The following is a 16153-nucleotide window of genomic DNA, read 5'->3' on the forward strand; positions in this document are numbered from 1 at the left end:
GACCATAGCGCCTAGAACCGCTCGGCCACCCCGGCCGGCGTTGATTGATCGTCCAGTCATTCGGACATAAACTTTTTCTCATGTGCATGGTATGCGGTATATTCCTAACATTGCAAGAAGATCAAATAGTCTCAGATCGGCAAAGGAGAAAAGGGACCCACTTGCAATTTCGGGAGAATACCTCATACCATGCACATGTGGAAAAGTTTATGTTGGAATGACTGGACGACCAATCAACACCAGGATCGTAGAACATAAGCGACATTGCAGGTTGGAGCAGGTGGAGAAATCGTCTGTGGAAGAGCACGCTCTGTATGAGATGGACCATGTAGTAAAATTCGCTGACACGGAAGTTCTGGCTGGAGAGAAGGACTATCACACCCGCTTGTCCCGAGAAGCTATAGAAATAAATAAATACGAGAATAGATTCAACAAGACAGAAGAAAGCCTCAAGTTAAACTGATCCTGTGCTGGAGCGAACGACCGTCGCAGATAGCAAGAGAACCGCACCGGAAATGACCGCGGAGAAGCCCTTGGACGCTGGCGCGCTAGGTACATATAGTTTGCGGCCGCTACCTCGGCTCCAGTCCACCACCAGCAAAGGAGGGTGGAACTTTGAGAATGCCAGCCACTTGTGCTGGCGGAACGTCAGGAAAATCACCAGCCGAACATTGGCGCGAAGAACCCGAGACAGAAGCCAACAGGCAGTTTGTCAACAAGAGGCCACGAAAGCGTTAACAATTTTGTATTAATTCTGGTATTATGTTTATTTTACTTACTGAATATCCGAAAAACCTGACGCAACTCAGGTATTTATTTACAGCTGTACGTCCATGCCAGTGCCAGGCAGCGTGGCGCCTTATGCTTAATGTTCGTGACTTCATGTCTTCTGAGCTATGTGTTGTACAGTGACATAATTGTGTAGGTACAATCAGCAGCGTAAGTGGGTACTATCTGCAAAACGTATTGCGAATAGATTTAGTAGCAATGAAGTAATAAATGTAATCGTGGTTCACAATATGGCGGTTTTTCAAGCACCTCACTGTTTATGATGTCATATCTACTGAATTACGTGTCGTACAATGTTATAATATTGTGAGTACATTCAGCGGCATATGTGGATACTGTGTGCGAAATTTATTGAGACTAGAGTTAGTAGCAAAGATGTAATAAATTTAAGCGTTATGTATGTTGCGGCCGTTTTTCGCGCGTCTAATCGTTTATGACGTCATATCTCTTGAACTATGTATCCTACAATGCTCCCCATGAACCATGGACCTTGCCGTTGGTGGGGAGGCTTGCGTGCCTCAACGATACAGATAGCCGTACCGTATGTGCAACCACAACGGAGGGGTATCTGTTGAGAGGGCAGACAAACGTGTGGTTTCCGAAGAGGGGCAGCAGCCTTTTCAGTAGTTGCAGGGGCAACAGTCTGGATGATTGACTTATCTGGCCCTGTAACGTTACATTGCTGTTTTCGTACTGCGAACGGCTGAAAGCAAGTGGAAACTACAGCCATAATTTTTCCCGAGGGCATGCAGCTTTACTGTATGATTAAATGATGATGGCGTCCTCTTGGGTAAAATATTCCGTAGGTAAAATAGTCCCCCATTTCGATCTCCGGGCGGGGACTACTCAAGAGGACGTCGTTATCAGGAGAAAGAAAACTGGCGTTCTACGGATCGGAGCGTGGAATGTCAGATCCCTTAATCGGGCAGGTAGGTTAGAAAATTTAAAAAGGGAAATGGATAGGTTAAAGTTAGATATAGTGGGAATTAGTAAAGTTCGGTGGCAGGAGGAACAAGACTTTTGGTCAGGTGATTACAGTGTTATAAATACAAAATCAAATAGGGGTAATGCAAGAGTAGGTTTAATAATGAATAAAAAAAATAGGAGTGCGGGTAAGCTACTACAAACAGCATAGTGAACGCATTATTGTGGCCAAGATAGACACGAATCCCACGCTTACCACAGTAGTACAAGCTTATATGCCAACTTGCTCTGCAGATGATGAAGAAATTGATGAAATATATGATGAGATAAAAGAAATTATTCAGGTAGTGAAGGGAGACGAGAAATTTAATAGTCATGGGTAATTGGAATTCGACAGTAAGAAAAGGAAGAGAAGGAAACGTAGTAGGTGAATATGGATTGGGGCTAAGAAATGAAAGAGGAAGCCGCCTTGTAGAATTTTGCACAGAGCATAACTTAATCATAGCTAACACTTAGTTCAAGAATCATGAAAGAAGGTTGTATACATGGAAGAACCCTGGAGATACTAGAAGGTTTCAGATAGATTATATAATGGTAAGACAGAGATTTATGAACCAGATTTTAAATTGTAAGATATTTCCAGGGGCAGATGTGGACTTTGACCACAATCTATTAGTTATGAACTGTAGATTAAAACGGAAGAAACTGCAAAAAGGTGGGAATTTAAGGAGATGGGACCTGGATAAACTGAAAGAACCAGAGATTGTACAGAGTTTCATGGAGAGCATAAGGGAACAATTGATAGGAATGGCGGAAAGAAATACAGTAGAAGGAGGCAGTGAAGGTAGCAGAGGATCAAGTAGGTAAAAAGACGAGGGCTAGTAGAAATCCTTGGGTAACAGAAGAGATACTGAATTTAATTGATGAAAGGAGAAAATACAAAAATGCAGTAAGTGAAGCAGGCAAAAAGGAATACAAACGTCTCAAAAATGAGATCGACAGGAAGTGCAAAATGGCTAAGCAGGGATGGCTAGAGGACAGGAGAAAAGAGAACCACTTGCATGAATATCAAGAGCTCAGATGGAAACCCAGATCTAAGCAAAGAAGGGAGAGCAGAAAGGTGGAAGAAGTATATAGAGAGTCTATACAGGGGCGATGTTCTTGAGGACAATACTATGGAAATGGAAGAGGAGGTAGATGAAGATGAAACGGGAGATATGATACTGCGTGAAGAGTTTGACAGAGCACTGAAAGACCTGAGTCGAAACAAGGCCCCCGGAGTAGACAACATTCCATTAGAACTACTGACAGCCTTGGGAGAGCCAGTCCTCACAAAACTCTACCATCTGTTGAGCAAGATGTATGAGACAGGCGAAATTCCCTCAGACATCAATAAGAATGTAATAATTCCAATCCCAAAGAAAGTAGGTGTTTGACAGATGTGAAAATTACCGAACTATCAATTTAATAAGTCACAGCTGCAAAATACTCACGCGAATGCTTTACAGACGAATGGAAAAACTGATAGAAGCCGACCTCGGGGAAGATCAGTTTCGATTCCGTAGAAATGATGGAACACGTGAGGCAATACTGACCCTACGACGTATCTTAGAAGAAAGATTAAGGAAAGGCAAACCTACGTTTCTAGCATTTGTAGACTTAGAGAAAGCTGTTGACAATGTTGACTGGAATACTCTCTTTCAAATTCTGAAGGTCAGGGGTAAAATACAGGGAGCGAAAGGCTATTTACAATTTGTACAGAAACCAGATGGCAGTTATAAGAGTCGAGGGACATGAAAGTGAAGCAGTTGTTGGGAAGGGAGTGAGACAGGGTTGTAGCCTCTCGCCGATGCTATTCAATCTGTATATTGAGCAAGCAGTAAAGGAAACAAAAGAAAAGTTAGGAATAGGAATTAAAATCCATGGAGAAGAAATAAAAACTGTGAGGTTCGCCGATGACATTGTAATTCTGTCAGAGACAGCAAAGGACTTGGAAGAGCAGTTGAGCGGAATGGACAGTGTCTTGAAAGGAGGGTATAAGATGAACATCAACAAAAGCAAAACGAGGATAATGGAATTTAGTCGAATTAAGTCGGGTGATGCTGACGGGATTAGATTAGGAAATGAGACACTTAAAGTAGTAAAGGAGTTTTGCTATTTGGGGAGCAAAATAACTGATGATGGTCGAAGTAGAGACGATATAAAATGTAGACTGGCAATGGCAAGGAAAGCGTTTCTGAACAAGAGAAATTTGTTAACATCGAGTATTGATTTAAGTGTCAGGAAGTCGTTTCTGAAAGTATTTGTGTGGAGTGTAACCATGTTTGGAAGTGAAACATGGACGATAAATAGTTTAGACAAGAAGAGAGTAGAAGCTTTCGAAATGTGGTGCTACAGAAGAATGCTGAAGATTAGATGGGTAGATCACATAACTAACGAGGAGGTATTGAATAGAATTGGGGAGAAGAGGAGTTTGTGGCACAACTTGACTAGAAGAAGGAATCGGTTGTTAGGACATGTTCTGAGGCATCAAGGGATCACCAATTTAGTACTGGAGGGCAGCGTGGAGGGTAAAATTGGTTGAGGGAGACCAAGAGATGAATACACTAAGCAGAGTCAGACGGATGTAGGCTGCAGTAGGTACTGGGAGATGAAGAGGCTTGCACAGGATAGAGTAGCGTGGAGAGCTGCATCAAATCAGTCTCAGGACTGAAGACCACAACAACAACAATCCTACAATGACATAATTTTGGTCTTACATTCAGTTGTATATGTGCTTACTGTCAGTTAAATGTGTCGCGAATACAGTTAGTAGTAAAGAACTAACAAATTATACAGTCCTGGGTGATGCAGTACTTTTACTGCATGAAACAGGGAAAAGCAACAAGCGATATACATTTTTCCTTTCATTTTGTACGGGCTGTCAGTGAGAAAAAGTTTTGTAAAAGTTTTGTGTAAGTTTGTTGCAAGTCGCCAATGCTATAATTCTCAAATACTGGATTGATTAAGTCTAGGAATTCGCCAGTTGCAGGCTACGCTTCTTTTTCACCCAGACTCCAACCCATTTGATTGGCAGTTGGGTTCTTATCTCCACGGCGATTGTCACCAGATATTAAGCTATGTGTTCACTAAGTTTGGTTGAAGTCGTTACGATGGTTTAGGAGGAGATGTGGAACACACACACATTATATATATATATATTGTGTGTGTGCTCCACAACAGTGAGGTGATGGTGCCATGAAATGACATGTTTATCGTGTCATACATGCAGATTTTGTACTTGATCCTGATACAACATTTCCTTCTGTAATGTTGGGTTCCGGAAGACATCATGTTAATTATTTTATTACAGCATGGTTGACAGTTTTAACAAGCTATATTTCAAGTTATTCTTCGAAATTTTACGTATTGTTTGCATCCCTACACAGCAAGCTTTCGTCAGTTCATGTCATTCTTAACCAGTTTCACTGATCATAGTGCTGTGTCGGCGACTCTTAATCGCGTCCCTCAGCAGGTACAACTTTGTCGCCTCATTTAAAAGCTAAACATTTTACATCTCACGGACCCCTATCTGGATAACCTTATCGCTGACGTGTGGGGACGGGCAAGCCGTTCCCAAGGGCAGTATCCCCCACTCACGGATTTACTTCATTTTGGCCCTCAGTGTGAGGCTATTGGCATGGCATTACAGCCTCAGTTCACAGACAATTTGGCGCCCGGCATGAGGCCACACCATTTACATGTCATTACTTCCTTGAATTCACTACATTTTCAGCGCCCAGCGTTGGGACATTTGCATTTAAATTCATTAGGATTTTGGCGTCGTGGAACGACCTCATATGTATTTCAATTCGTCAATTAATTTCACTATGTCTTGACGTCCAGCGTGGAGCATGATTTTGTTTTATCCTCAATTAATTGTAAGTAGGTCGATTTTATAAATTACGTGACATCACTTGGCAAGTAATTAACTTCCCACGACTGTATAGAAAATGCTAAACTTTTTCTATTCTGTGTGAGGTACACGAATAGACCATTGTGTGTGTGTGTGTGTGTGTGTGTGTGTGTGTGGGTGGGCGGGTGGGTGTGTACGCGCTACGAATGAACTGTATGCTTTCTTCACTTGATAAATAAATACTTCCACCTACGCGGTATTTAATGAATTGTGGAAAGTCTTGGTCGCAATTTAATTTATTTAAGCGCTTCGACGCATCATCAGAACATAATTGTGATAAAAAGAGAAAGAAGGAATTACAACATGAAATGCCTTAGAACAATTGAATGCACAATGTCAGTCGTTGCATCATTACTTACAAAGAAACACAAGAACGAGCCACACAGCAGTGGGCACGTAAGGTATTGAAAACAGCTCATACACATATCAAACCTAGATCCAAACTGAACGTACGTAGAGGCCAGCAGTGGTGAGGAAAGCAACTGCTATCTTGCGTTGGCGCATGGCTATCGAAAAATGTAACCGACAGCAGTTCATATGCTGAACATCCATTATGTACTATGCAACTTCCTGGCAGATTAAAACTGTGTGCCCGACCGAGACTCGAACTCGGGACCTTTGCCTATCGCGAGCAAGTGCTCTACCATCTGAGCTACCGAAGCACGACTCACGCCCGGTGCTTACAGCTTTACTTCTGCCAGTATCTCGTCTCCTACCTTCCAAACTTTACAGAAGCTCTCCTGCGAACCTTACAGAACTAGCACTCCTGAAAGAAAGGATACTGCGGAGACATGGCTTAGCCACAGCCTGGGGGATGTTTCCAGAATGCCATTATGTACTATGCAGTTTGAAACCCACGGAGGAGCCATTCAGGCATATAATTTTAAAAATTCGTGTATTGCACAGAATAAAAGGTAGGTAATAATAATAATAATAATAATAATAATAATAATAATAATAATGTGGAATGTTAGCTGCTACAATTACTAAACATAGAGCACGTATCAATTGAGACTGACACAACGTGCAAAGTATAAAACACTCAAACAATGTGACTTACGTTCATGATTGATTACGCTGTGAGCGTAGAATGTGACATAGCTTCATACAACTTACGCTGTAGGCATAGAAATAAAGAAATAAAATTTGGTTTCAAAACCAATTACAAGTTAGACAAAAGTATTTGTATTTTTTTATGTTATTTTAGCAACAAATTAAGAGGCAAGGCAGACATATATACACCATAGAGTCAACGTGATCCGGCTACAATCCCGAAATCTCATCGAACATTCAGTGCGCCGGGAAAAATTCAAGAATCACTGCAAAATACTAGTTTGGCGCTTACAGAATCCTCCAGACTGGCACACACACAGTCCCAAAGATTTCACTGAATTACATTAAGGAACCAGATTCCTGACTAGCTGACACGGGGGCAGAATTAACAATGTTAAAGTCTCCATACATAATTTCGAATAAATGCCGAGGAGACCAATAGCTTCAGGGCTTCAGGTAGGCACCGGACAATACTGCCTTCCTGCCTTAGCTGGTAAGAAGTTGTCTAGTACATCACAACTGACTAACGCATTTTGTATCCAGGTTGCACGCGACGACACCCGTTCCTTGCCCGCTAGACTCGCCGGTAGCATAGGTCAACGCTGCAGAAAAACGCCGGCTTCCTTGGCCCAACGGCCAATGGTTTAACTCGCTGTAATCGTCAGGATGCCGAATACCCAGCCACACCCGTCCAGCTCCATGTCCCATACACCGCTCACTACCAAACAGCCCCAGAGGGAACGCATAACCAAGCAAAGATGACACGACGACCGCCGAAGTCTATTGAACGCGCGTGCAAGTGGCGCGAGTAGGAGCTCAGTATGCCTTCTGTGTATCAGAAATACGAACAAGACGGTCATTTCTGCACCAAAATATAGACAGTGGATACAGAGTCAGAGGACATTTTACGTAGACAGAGGACATACTGTCAGAATACGTCTTGGAATATACTGTGAAATGTGTGGTGCCTTATAATAGCTTTCCGTTTGGTGACTAGTTAGCTTCGTCTGACAATTTCTTCCTCTCATAGTCATCTCGGTGTTAATGAAGACGCCGTTCCTTCAGTCGCACGCAGTCCAGCCCATTTGCACTCTACTCGGACTGTGTGCTTATTGCCGCTTGGCGCCGACCGGCTACTGGCAATTATCTCCCGAACGGCCGGAGTTCCTCTGAAAGAGCAGCAACTGCCGTAATACCGGTCCTCCGGCATCGCGCTTCGATATTAAAATTTCCGCGAGGGCTCCCTCCACTCTCCTACTCTATTGCTTTTATTCTTCTTCGGTATTCTTTGAATTTTCATTTCACTTCTTCCATACTCATCGCTGCTTGGCTAAAGAAAAAAAAAGGGGGGGGGGGAAAGACAGAAAAAAACTGAGAAAAAGAAGAGGGCGAAGACAGAAGTTGAGAGTTAAATCGGAGATCTTGCGGCAGAGGATGCAGCGAGCGAACTCGCCCAGGGCGAGCCTTTGGCGGAAGAAAACAAAAGAAGAGCGAGCACTGGGAAAAGGGTGCCGGCGAGACGGGGGAGGGGATGTGGGATTTTTGCATGCGCGCGGTCGCGAAGAGCTCGGCTGTTGGTTCGGGAAGAACTTTTATCATTAGCCGCCGCTGGCGCCCGCAGTGTTTGCTTCCGGACGAGGCGTCTCGGCCCGAGATGCTGGCTGCGCGGTGCCGCTTCCGCTGGCGAGTGCGCGAGCTACAAGCAAGTGATTTGACATCACTGTGACTCGGGCTTCCGCCACATGCGTGACAGGGGGCGCTGAAAATCTCCTGGCCAGAGCAAGAAGAAACTAACACAGAGCCAAGAACGTCATCTCCTTATTTGGCATACGTAATCGAACGACAACACATTTAGCTCAACGATTCACATGTTTCTTTAACTGTGATCTAACAAAGCTGGCTTAACAAAAGTCGGACTCAACGATAAGTACAAAGTGCTGCTCCGCTGCAGACTGTTAACGAAACTGCGAGTGTGCGAAATCGGTTCCCAGCTATGTAAGTGAATCGAAGACTTCTTAAGTAATAAAATCAAGTACTTTGTCCTGGCGGCGAATGTTTATCAGAGACAAGGGTATCGTCAGGAGCGCGTCAGGGAAGTGTGATAGGACCGCTACTATTCTCTATATGACGGGTGATCAAAAAGTCAGTATAAATTTGAAAACTTAATAAAACATGGAATAATGTAGATAGAGACGTAAAAATTGACACACATGCTTGGAATGACATGGGGTTTTATTAGAACAAAAAAAAGTTCACAAAATTTCCGACAGATGGCGCTCGTCAGCAAAACGTCAGTGACTGCACATGACAATCGTGTATAAAAGAAGCTGTAATGACAGAGAGAATCACAGGCGATGACAGTAGGCAAAACCACCCCTTCCTTCCGCCTCCTCGATTTCTATGTCACCGTCTATGGCCGTCCTATCGCCCTCACCCCCACCCTTAAGTACCTTAGCGTCACCCTTGACCGTCGCCTCTCCTGGACCCCCCACCTCCAGACAATCCAAGCCAAGGCACACTCCCGACTCCGTCTCCTCAAGCTCTTTTCTGGCCATACATGGGGTCTGGACCCCTCCACCATGCTCCATACCTATAAATCCCTCATCCGCCCTATCCTCTGCTACGCCCACCCTGCCTGGATCTCCACTCCCCCTACCTTTTACAAGTCCCTTCAGATCCTAGAACGCCATGCTCTTCGCCTCGCCTATCACATCTGTCTCCCCTCCCCCACGCAGATCCTGTACGACCTTATTCCGTTCCCCCACCTCCTCCTTTTCCTCGAATGGATACGGATCCTCTACACCTCCCGTAAACTTGATCCTCCTCACCTGCTTGTCTCTCCCATCCTCTCCCGCCCCCGCCCGCTGCTGCACCTGTATTTCCACGTCCCACCTGCTCTCCATCTCTCCACTCTCCATTACCCTCTCCCAAGGTGACTTCCGCCAGCTCCCCCTCCCTGATGATGCCCTCCTCCCCTCCATCTACCCCTCCTACCAACTTTGATACTCCCTCCTTCTTCCTGTGTTTGTTCCTATGGGCACCCTCTCTCCCTTCTCTACCCCTTCCCTCCCTCCTCCCTTTCTCCCCCCTCCTCCCCCGGGCTTCCCCTACCCCCATACCTTCATTCCTCCTACCATCTCCTCTGCCATTGGCCTCTTTGCTCTCCCCTCCCCCACCCCGTTCTTCCACTCTTGGCAGGTCCCCGGACTCGCACACGTTCAGTGGACATTCGCGCGCCGGAGGTCATCGCCATCAGTTTCTCGTGTGTGTGCCATCATGTTGTGATTTAGTGTTTTTCACTGCCACGCTCCTTCGTTCACTTGTACAGTCTAAGTCATCAGTGTTTGTGTGCAGTGCCGACAGTTTTTGGTGTTCTTTCGTCGAGTGTGAACGGCTTCGTGTTTTTTTAATTTTTGTATCTACTGTTCTTTTACCCACCAATCTGTTACTTTTCTATCTTCATTTTCTCTTTTACTGTAATACTTGTGGCTGAAGAGCGGAATAGATTTATCCGCTGCCAGCCCACCTTTGTCTAAGGTGAAAAATAACAATGAAGAAAAAAAAAGTGAGTGAGAATCAGATGCGCCAGCAATCGCAGCATGTTGACGTTACCTGAAAAGGCGCTTTTAGTGAAGCTGTATTATCAGAATGGGGAATGTGCTAGTTCAGCGTTACGATCCTATCGCCATAGGAAGGGGATTCGAACGGGTAAAGGTCCGTTGGCAAATGTAGCTGTGGCGAGAATGATTTCGAAGTTCGAAGCCACGGGTTGTTTAGACGATAGACCCCGTAGTGGGCGACCGAGCACAAGACGTAATGCTGCTGAGACAGTTCAGGAAGAAATGGAGACTGTAGCGGGTTCGTCTATGCGCGGGGAAGTCAGCGCTCGTGCAGTCGCACGTCGCACCGGTATTCCATACACTACTGTTTGGTTGCCACCGAGGCGTACCCTCCGATGCTATCCGTACAAAATCCATCGGCATCATGAACTGTTACCTGGCGATTTAGTGAGGGCATTTGCGGTGTGGGCGTTTCAAAAGATGGCGGAAGATGACGATTGGTTGAGTAACGTTTTGTGGACCGACGAAGCTCATTTCACGCTCCGAGGGTCTGTCAGCGCCCAAAACTGCAGAATTTGGGCTACCGAAAATCCTAGAACTGTCGTGGAAACTCCATTGCACGACGAGAAAGTCACGGTATGGGTTGGATTTACCACATCTACCGTTATTGGGCCTTTTTTCTTCGAGGAAATGCGTGATTCTGGTTTTGTAACTGCTACTGTGACGGGTAAGAGGTACGCCGATACGTTACAGAATCGCATCATCCCCAGCCCGGCTGATAAACACCTGCTGGAACGTACGATGTTTATGCAGGATGGCGCTCCTCCCATATTGCTAGACGCGTGAAAGATGTCTTGCGCGCGTCGTTTGGTGTTGATCGTGTGCTCAGCCGCCACTTTCGTCATGCTTGGCCTCCCAGGTCCCCAGACCTCAGTCCGTGCGATTACTGGCTTTGGGGTTACCTGAAGTCGCAAGTGTATCGTGATCGACCTACATCTCTAGGGATGCTGAAAGACAACATCCGACGCCAATGCCTCACCATAACTCCGGACATGCTTTACAGTGCTGTTCACAACATTATTCCTCGACTACAACTATTGTTGAGGAATGATGGTGGACATATTGAGCATTTCCTGTAACGAACATCATCTTTGCTTTGTCTTACTTTGTTATGCTAATTATTGCTATTCTGATCAGATGAAGCGCCATATGTCGGACATTTTTTGAACTTTTGTATTTTTTTGGTTCTAATAAATCCCCATGTCATTCCAAGCATGTGTGTCAATTTCTACCTCTCTATCTACATTATTCCGCGATTTATTTAGTTTTCAAATTTTAGTGACTTTTTGATCACCCGGTACATAGGGGGTTCAGTAACTAATGCAACATATTTTATTTCTCGGTCAGTTTCGGTTGAAAAAAATGAAGAATTTGCTGTGGGACATCGTGGAGTATCCCCGCTTCAGCCACTATAGTTTCATGAAATTCCGATATGTGACGTAGCCCTCAAAATGGCGTCAGTAACGGAGGTGCGTTTCAAGCAGAGAGCTGTCGCTGATTTTCTTTTGCGGAAAACAAAGAGTCGTAGGTATTCACAGGCGCTTTACCGAGACCTGACAGTGAACAAAAGCATGCTGAGTCGTTGGGCGAGGCGTCTGTCATTATTGCAACAAGGTCGCGCAAACCGGTCAGATCTCCTGCGTGCCGCCTACCACACATTGCTGAAGAAACGAATTCAGTGTGTTCGTAGCCACAAAAATGCAAACAAACTTCTTCTTCTCCATGACTGCGCAAAGTCTCGAACAAGTCTGCTCACTTAAGATCTCAGACCGTTCTTCCTCATCCACACTACAGCCCCGGATCTCGCACCTTCTGACTTCTATCTGTTTGGTCCAATGAAGGATGCATTCCGCGGGAAGCAGTACGTGGGTGGTGAGGAGGTTATTGATGCCGCAAGACGTTGGCTCTGTATTCGACCAGAAGATTGGTACCATGCGACCATAAAATCCCTTCGAATATGGTGGCGCAAGGCCGTCGCATTGACCGGAGATTAAATTCAATAGAACGTCCCTCGTACATAAATGGTCTGACGGACAGCGTGTAAAGCAATCTGCGGTTGGGAAGGCGTCTTCGTTGAGTGACTGTAGGAGGAAACAGGATGTCTTAGAAGAAATTTCTAGTTGGTGTGATCAGTGGCAACATATTCTCACTGTAGAAAAATGTAAGTTAATGGAAATGAGTGGGAAAAAACAATCCCGTAATGTTCGAGAACAACATTAGTAATATGCTGCTTGGCACAGTCACACCGATTAAATACCTATACATATCGTTGCAATACGATGTGAAATGGAACGAGCATTTAAGGACGGTAGCAAGGAAGGCGAATTGTGTACTTTTTTGGGAGAATTTAGGAAAGTGTGGTTCATCTGTAAAGAAGGTCGTGCATGGAGCATCTATTGCTACCCATTCTCGGGTACTGCTCGAGTGTTTGTGGTCCCCACCAAGTCGGATTAAAGAATGACATCGAGGAAGTTCAGACACGTGCTGCTAGATTTGTTAGGTGTAGGTTCGATCAGAACTCGAGTATTGCGGAGATGCTTCGGGAACTCAAATGAGAATCCCTGGAGGGAAGACAAGGTTCTTTTCATGATATACTTTTGAGAAAATTTAGAGAACCGGCGTTTGAAGTTGTCTGCAGAACGGTTCTACTGCCGTCAATGTGCATTTTGCTTAAGGATCACGAAGATAAGATAAGAGGAATTAGCTCTCGGACACAGGTATGTAGACAGTCGTTTTTCCTTCGCTCTGTTTGCGAGTGGACAGAAAAGGAAATGTCTAGTAGTGGTAGAAGATACCCTTCGCCATGCACCATATGGCACCATATCGTTGCTTGCAGAGTGTGTATATAGATACAAAAGAGCTGTGTTCAAGTAAATACAATTTGAAACGTTTGTGCTTCGATTATTGTGAGGTTTATTAACATCTGGCAAACTGTTTCTCTGTATTTCAAAGGACTACTGATCTGTCTGTAAAGCCCAGTCTTTATATTCTTCTTGTCATGGTAATTATGTTTAAAGAGAACGTGAGAGCATGAAGCCACTCAATAAACTGGATATAAGTAACATGATAGTAAAAATTGATGTGTTGTCTATAGTCAGCGTTTGTTGTTATTAATTAATTATAGAAGTCTTACTTCTGAAAACAGTGGTAACGGGATGATTCTATCAAATAGCTCCTTAGAACTGTGTTGTTCGTCAAACTAGACATGTAGTTGCTTCCAACTAAATAGGCCTAAACGAAGAATCTGACAATGAAATTCTTTTCAAATAAAGAGCTGTGTAATGTCATTGCAAACAGTGGATATTACATTTAATACATGGTAGCAGATTTCCTCACACCTTACATTTGAAGAGTGGAAATTTCAAACCTTCTAAGTGCCAAATCTCACAGTTATCAGGAAAAAACGAAAAAACAACGTATCTCTTTCACTATATAACTTTGTGTATATAAAAAAAGCGAGAACGTATATTACTACCACAGAATTATGCTACCCACCCTCACCACTGCAAAAAGTAATTAAACAAATTAGAAAGTAAATAATGCATCAAGAACGTTCTACAAGCCTCAGCAGGGGACCGACTGCTTCTAGGTCCCAATAAGAAATTTTTTGTTTCAAGTGCCATTACGTTTTATTTGTGACAATACACGTACAGAAATACAGCGGTAATGTTTTAACTAGTAGAACTGTCGTCAACTAAATCATTTCTCATACATTTTAAATTTTTGCAAGAGAAGAAGAAAATTAAATGCAAGAAAAAGAATCTCTCAGTACTGGCTTCCTGTTCTCCCACAACTCAGTTTTTGGGATCAGATGCTGCAAAGTTTACTGTAGAACTCTGTGCTGTTGGCGAAGAAATAACAACATCGTCAACAGATCTTTCTATTTTGCAACTCATAAACTTAACAAGGGTAGAATTCGTTATGAATAAGAAGGTAGGGCAGTGAGTGTGTTACCGTGAACAGGGGTTGTTCTTATCAGAACACAGATAACGGTAGTTTAGGTATACATGCCGACGTCGCAAGCTGAAAATGAAGAGATAAAAAAGTATATGAGGGTAAGGAAAGGGTAATACAGTATGTACAGGGAGATGAAAATCTAGTACTTATGGGGGACTGGAATGCAGTTGTAGGGGAAGGAGTAGAAGAAAAAGGTTACAGGAGAATGTGGGCTTGGGATGAGGAATGGGGGAGGAGAAGGACTACTTGAGTCCTGTAATAAATTTCATCTAGCAATAACGAATACTCTGTTCAAGAATCACAAAAGGAGGAGATATACTTGGAATAGGCCGGGTGATATGGGAATATTTCAGTTAGATTACATCATGGTCAGACAGAGATTCCGAAATCAGATACTGATTTGTAAGGCGTACCCAGAAGCAGATACACACTTAGATCACATTGTAGTAGTGATGAGGAGTAGGCTGAAGTTTAAGACATTAGTCAGGAAGAAGCGATATACAAAGAAGTGGGAATCGGAAGTATTAAGGAATGACGAGATACGCTTGAAGTTCTCTAAGCTGTAGATAAAGCAATAACGAACAGCTCAGTAGGCGGTACAGTTAAAGAAGAATGGACGTCTCTAAAAAGAGCAATCACAGAAGTTAAAAAGAAAAAATTAGGTACAGAGAAGGTAACTGCGAAGAAGCCATGAGTAACACAAGAAATATCTCAATTGATCGATGAAAGAACGTAGTACAAAAATGTTCAGTGAAACTCAGGAGTACAGGAATGAAATAAACAGAAAGTGCAGAGAAGCTAAGACGAAATGGCTGGGTGAAAAATGCGAAGAAATCGAAAAAGAAATGATTTTCGGAAGGACTGACTCAGCACATAGTCAAAACAACCTTCGGTGAAATTAAAATCAACGTTGGTAACATTAGTACATTGAAGGCCTCTATGAGGGGGAAGATTTGTCTGATGTGATAGGAGAAAAAACGGAGTCGGCTTAGAATATATAGGGGATGCAGTATTAGAATCAGAATTTAAGAGAGCCTTGGAAGACTTAAGATCAAATAAGGCAGAATGGATAGACAATATTCCAGCAGAATTTCTAAAATCCTTGGGGGAAGTGGTAACAAAACGACTATTCACGCTGGTGTATAGAATGTATGAATCTGGCGACATACCATCTGACTTTCGGAAAAATATCATGCACACAATTCCAAAAATTGCAAGAGGTAACAAGTGCGAGAATTATCGCACAATCAGCTTAACAGCTCATGCATCCAAACTACTGACAATAATAATATACAGAAGAATGAAAAAGAAAATTGAGGATGTGTCAGATGACGATCGGTTTGGTTTTAGAAAAGGTAAAGGCACGAGAGAGCCAATTCTGACGTTGCGGTTGATAATGGAAGGAAGACTAAAAAAAATCAAGATACGTTCATAGGATTTGTCTAGCTGGAAAAAGCGTTCGACAATGTAAAATGGTGCAAGATGTTCGAATGTCTGACGAAAATAGGGGTAAGCTATACGGAAAGCCGGGTAATATACAATATGTGTACAAGAGCCAATATGTGTACAAGATGTGTACAGTGTGTGTATGACCAAGAACGATGTGCCGGGTTAAAAAGGGTGTAAGGTAGGGATGTAGTCTTTCGCCCTACTGTTAAATCTGTACATCGAAGAAGCAATGATGGAAATAAAAGAAAGGTTCGGGAGTGGAATTAAAATTCAAGGTGAAAGGATATCAGTGATATGATTCGCTGATGACATTGCTATCCTGAGTGAAAATGAAGAAGAATTACATGATCTGCTGAATGAAATGAACAGTCTAATGTGTACAGAATATGGGTTGAGAGTAAGTCGA

Source organism: Schistocerca piceifrons, chromosome 5 (genome assembly GCF_021461385.2).
Source record: "Schistocerca piceifrons isolate TAMUIC-IGC-003096 chromosome 5, iqSchPice1.1, whole genome shotgun sequence".
NCBI lineage: Eukaryota > Metazoa > Arthropoda > Insecta > Orthoptera > Acrididae > Schistocerca > Schistocerca piceifrons.